Source organism: Pistacia vera, unplaced genomic scaffold, assembly GCF_008641045.1.
Source record: "Pistacia vera cultivar Batoury unplaced genomic scaffold, PisVer_v2 Contig734, whole genome shotgun sequence".
NCBI classification, from domain to species: domain Eukaryota; kingdom Viridiplantae; phylum Streptophyta; class Magnoliopsida; order Sapindales; family Anacardiaceae; genus Pistacia; species Pistacia vera.
This window is the reverse complement of record NW_022196595.1, coordinates 388,960-395,179: the sequence shown is the minus strand read 5'-3', so window position 1 is coordinate 395,179 and position 6,220 is coordinate 388,960.

Genomic DNA, 6,220 nt, shown 5'->3' with positions numbered 1-6,220 from the left:
TACAAGGTATATATGTCATTTAAATATACAACATCAGCTTTGAAAATAACCTTATTTTGAAAAGCTAGCCTGGGTAGCTTTTAGAATTCTCTTATAAATCTAATTATTTAACTTCAAATTTAATCGATTTTAAAAATTGTTTACCAAATGTTTTTATTGCTTTAGTTGAAAACTTAATTGATTATTTCTTAAATTATAATAATTTTAAACACAATTATTGTTTACCAAATGCTTTTATTGCTTTAGTTGAAAACTTAATTGATTATTTCTTAAGTGATAATAATTTTAAACACAATATAAATTGTGGAAGACAAGTTTGATTATGAATTTGTGTAAAGCTTTTATCTTCTCGAGTGACGTGTGTTCTTTTGTCCTTAATATTAACAGATTTGGGCAATTCTTATTCTGGAACCTCTTACATTTATTTCAGGCACGTTAACATATGAATTATGATATTGAACTCCAGCGGTTTGGGCTTTTGATTATTTTACCCACCGACATTGTAACTAAAATTTAAGGGAAAAAATGTGGATTATTATATGACTAAAAATAAAACATTGTTGCACTACCCACCGAGATTTTTCTGTTTTTTATCCAGGAGTTGTCCTTTATGACAGGTGCCTTAAAAGTTGTTCTTTATTAACAAAGCCGCCCATGTGAATGTGTATAAAACTATAAATAGAAATTAAATAGCGTTTATAAACTAATTAAAAATTTTTTTTTTATCGACCCATTATTCTTTCTTATCTATTTTATTGACTTATTTTGTTCTTTTCTTTTCTTCATTCAATAGTGTTGGATTATTTTTTATCGACCCATTATTCATTCTTATCGTATTCTTTAATATACTACTTTTTTATATACTTAATTGGGAAAAAAAAAAAAAAAAACCTCTTCTTTTTATCATAGCAAGATAATTGCAATTTGGATATCAATCTTTATTAAAATAAAAATTTCTTTTAAAAAGGAAATTCCCTTTTTTCTATTATTCTTCATCAAATCAATATTGTTGATACGAGATTCGCATCAACTAAAGTGATCCGATTGACCTTGAAAAAATCAGATCTGATGTGTGCATAATTAATTAAAATCAACAATGTATGAATGGAAAAATGTAGTAAAATAAATGACACAAGGAAGTTTTAAAGTGGTTCGGCAAGTTATAACCTTAAGTTTACGTCTACTGTTTTTGTATTTGTTGTAAGAGCTTACAATAATATTCTTAGAACAATTTACTAACCCTTTTTCTATCGTTGGAAGGGGTTTATATACAAGTTTTATACAAAGGAAATAACAAAAATAAAAGGATTACAATTATTATTGAAATGCAACTCCGATATTCTCGCGATTAAGCGTTGAGATTGTGCCATGATTGCTATCGATCTGATCTCTTCTGAGATGTCCGAGATCTGAGGTTATCTGTGAGTTATTTAAACAACTGTCAAGATTGGTCTCGATTAGCTTATGCTAGGTCGAGCTACATCTCGATGAGCTTATGCTGGGTCGGACAATCGTTTGAGTCAAACTGACTCTGGATCGGACTACAACCTTGCATAACTCTGACTTCTCTGAACTTGACGGAAAAATGACACACAACAAGTATAGGATAAGGCAACTATAATTCCGATACATAGATCTCAATTCTCTTATTTCATCTCTCTTGTAAAATAATTTGATCTTTTATGTAGCGTAACTTAAAGGTGTTCTACTTCATTTACATTGTACAAATTTATAATTTGTTACCGAATAACTATTATTTCTTTTCAATGTGTAAAAAAAAAAAAAAAAAAAGAAAAAAAAATCTTTATATCTTTTAATTAGGTGTATGATTCTTTTTTTCTATTAATAAAAGTTCATTCAATCGTCAATGTTAATAAAAAAAAAATACAAATATAGTAAATATGTATTTAGAAAAAAAAGATCTACCCTCTGCAAAATAGATTTCTGATAATTCCCGGGTAGCAAGATTTCTAATTTTTGTGGCAATTTTATAATAAAATCTGTAGTGTAAAAGATATACTGTATTAATATAGTTTATTACTAGTAATTTATAAATATATTTTAAAAAACAGAGACATGATAACTCTCTGAACTCTGAAGGCGTATCAGTACAAATTTATAAATTCGATATGATGTGGTTATTTCTTCTAACATTTTTTTTCTTTCCAAAAGCTTGACAGTTAGAGGTAGACTGATAGTGTATCACGTGTTTGTAAAATAAGAATTATCTCTGAAATTATCGCTATATTATTATAATAGAAATTCGAATACTAATTTAATCTAATATAATAACACAATTTTAAAAATAAATAATAACAAATGAAAAAACTATTAATCTTGCTTTCAATAAAGATTTAATATAATATAAACAAGATTCATCAATAACCTGTGTTCAACAAGTAATATGGCATAACAAAGATGGTGAGTAAAAAGAGAAATAAGTAAAATAAAATAAACATAAGAATAATGGAAAATCATCATTGTAATATTATTATTGAGCTATATTTATGAAAATGGCTATAGTATCTTTGGTTGCCTTGAATGTATCTACTGTGACTATTGTAAGTCATACTATGATTGTCAAATCGTGTATCAAAATCTTAATTTTTGAATCATGTATTATTTATCGTATCGTAGGATACGCTTTTTTCAAAAAAAAAATAATAATCAAAAAAATAATCAAAATTTTCTAAAAATATCATCCCCAAAATTAATTAAAGAATTTTGTGGTATTATTGGCTTTAAATTATGGTATGTAACGCCCACATTGAGGTACATATTTTTATGCTTGTTTGCTCTTATTTAAGCTTATATGCTTTTAGTGTTGTTTGGTTGCACTAGGTTTTGCTTGTTTTAAGGTGGAAGATTGGCGAAGTTGGACATTTCAGACTTCGCCGCGGCCAAGAAGAAAGTTAGCCGCGGTGACGTATGCTTTGGAATTTTCATCGAGGCAAAAAAAAAAAGCTTCGCCAGGGCAAAGAGCTGGTTGAAAGCTTTGAGAAGATTCTAGAGAAAATTTCATTAAGGGATAAATGACAATTCTACTCCTAATTAGTTGTAAATGTGGGGAATGAAAAGTAAGAAAATTTCATAGAGAATGAAATGGTGATGAGGGCATTTTTGTAATTGACTAAAGGGCAAAGATGGAATTTTTAAGAAAGTGTAAAGGCAAAATGGGAAAGTATGCATATTAATATGAGACATTAAGAGTTCAAGCATACAAACCCTATCATTCTCTACACCTCACACGCCACCTTCACTCTCAAATTCTCTCAATTGCTCCATCAATTTCCAAGGAGATTTAGGGCACTTTTGGTAGAGATTCAAGTCTAAGCATCTCAAGGTAAGAATTCTTGTAAATAGATATACGACCCATAAGAGTGCATGTAGATGAGGGCTGTACCCAGAAGAATATACCTATATGTACGCCGCTTTTAATGAGTGGTCTAAGAAGAAAAAGAATTGTACATTTCGTAAGAGTGCATGTAGATGAGGATTGTATTCACTCACACGGCCAGGGTTCCAAATCCATGCGGCAACCAAGTCCGATCGGCAAAAAATAAGAAAGAAAAATAAAGAAAAGAAAGAATAGAAAAGAAAAGAAGAAGAAGAAGAAAGGAAAGAAAGAATAGAAAAGAGGAAAGAAAGAATAGAACAGAAAGAAAGAAGAGAAATAGAAAGAAAGAAACATATAAAAGAAACAAGAAAAAAAATAAGAAATAGAAAAGTAGAAAGAAAATGCATTCTTATGCATTTGTGCATTTGCATCATATCTATGCACGATATCATGATTACTATCATGAGTAGTGAGAAGTTAGAATAAAGAAAGAACAAAGAGAACTAGAAAGAAATAACAGTGAGAACTAGAAATAGTCAAAGAATAGGGAAAGAACAGAGAGGGAACCGAGAAGAAGCAAAAGTGAGATGTAAAAAAAGAATTCAGAATATGAGCAATGGAGATAGAAGAATAGTGTAGCGGATTTACGTACTGAGCAACTAGTGCTCACCCCGTTGTTTCTAAATATTTTTGTAGGAAATAGGTGAGAAACGGTCGGATGGACATCGAGAAACGGAGAGAAATGACACTACTGTCCACTATTTTTTTTTAAGTTATTGTATATAATATTTTTGTTCTATACATAATTTAAAATATAAAATAAATAAAATTTTCGGGCCCATTATTTTTCACTTATATGCTTATGTATTTTTATTATATTATATTTCCCACGTATACTAGTTAGAAAGAGTCACTACATGGTATTACATAATCAAAATTAATCATAAAATTAAGAATCTATATTATTTTTTCTCAACCGTTCATATCATTTCCAAGATCAATATCTAGACTATCGGTATGGTTTTTCAATTTTATCGCTTGATTGACAACTATGACACTTTTTTATCAAATGGTTCCTCCAACTTTGAAAATTGTATCAAAGATAATCCTTTACCTTTACTGTGTCTGTGTTATGTGGTAAGTAGTAGTTTTGGTCTTGTACGAAACCGTTGGGTTAAAATAATAACTTAGTCGTATAAAAAATTGTTTTATAAACCTAACAATAATGCAACACTAGTAGGGCATAGGGATATCTATAATAAAGTTTTTAAACTTTTAGCGTCTACTAGATAAAGCAAAGTATATCATAGTGATACATTTTAAAAACTTAGAGTATTTAATAAAAGGTATAAAAGTTACCATCAAAATGATAAATTTGGAAACCTTTAAGGGTGGTGTACAATATTCCTCCACTTTTGGGGTCTTACTATTTTAGGTTTTTGTAATTATTAAAAGTAATAGGGCGAACAACGTGCACTCACTCATAATTTACCGTAAAGATAAATTAGTACCCAAAAGATTTGAAAATAACAAACAATCACTTTTCATTAGGTTCTGTTAGGGATCTCCTTCAACAATACTGAAATAATAAATTTATATATTAATTAATATATAAATTTATTATTTCATATAAATAATTATTCAACATGTTAATGGATTAAATTCAAATAAGTGATTTAAATCTATAAACTCAAAGATATATTTCTTTTTAAAAAAGCCCAAATAACATTATTTTTTACAAACTCAAAGGGATAAATTGGTCATTTTATTAATCCATAACAACTTGATGACATATTAGTAATTTAATGTAAATGATGTGGGTATTTATGTAACTGAATGAATTAACTTGCCATAGATTAATAAAATAATATCAAACTTTTAAGGGCGTTTCAATTTTTTTCAGTATTGTTGACGAAAATCCATAATATAACCTAATGGCAAGTGATTGTTTGTCATTTCCAAACCTTTTAGATACCAACTGTCTTCAAAGCAAACTATGGGTGGGTGCATAATATTACGCAGTAATGAGGAGAGAGGAAAGATGTAATGAGGAGAAAGAAAAGATAAGAAGATAAGATAAGACATAAGAAAAGGAACAAGTTTAGTATTATTAAGACTATCATGCCATATGTAAGAGTATGACATTCCACCAAATCTTCATCATTTTTTTTTTTTTTAATTTAACAAATGAAAATTATTGTCAAACAAAGACTTATCTATGACATTCAAAGCAACCAAAGGATACTATAGTCATTTTCATAAATATAGCCCAATAATAATATAAATTATTATTATTACAATAATGATTTTCCATTATTTTTAGTTTTATTTTATTTTATTTATTTCTCTTTTTACTCACCATCTTTGTTATGCCATATCACTCTTTGAAACACAAGTTATTGAGAGAATCTCTTGGAAGAAATCTAAGTAGTTGGGTTCACCGTCACCAAATCTGGTTTTAGTTGTGCAAAGATTAAGTAGACCCCTCAAATATCTTAGGGTGTTTTTGTTTTAGAATTGGGTGAGAATAACGAGGAATGATTTAAAAATTAACAAAACACCCCCTAAATTTGTTAATTTACTAAACATCCCTTAATAAAAACATTTAGAATTACAAAAACATACCCACCCATCCATTAATATCGGTAGCCAACCACCACTACCGGAGGGTGGCCGGATTTTCCGTATCGATGCACAATCGATTAGATATGGCCGATCATGCGCCGAGTTGACATTTTCCAATTAGATCCACCGTGGATCTAGCCGGATAAGGCCAGATCTACTGGCCATGTTTGATCATCAACGATGGCCAAAGATATGGCCGTCGTTGACGAACAGCTACAGGCAAAGATTTGGTCGTCAATGACCAGATCTTTGGTCGTA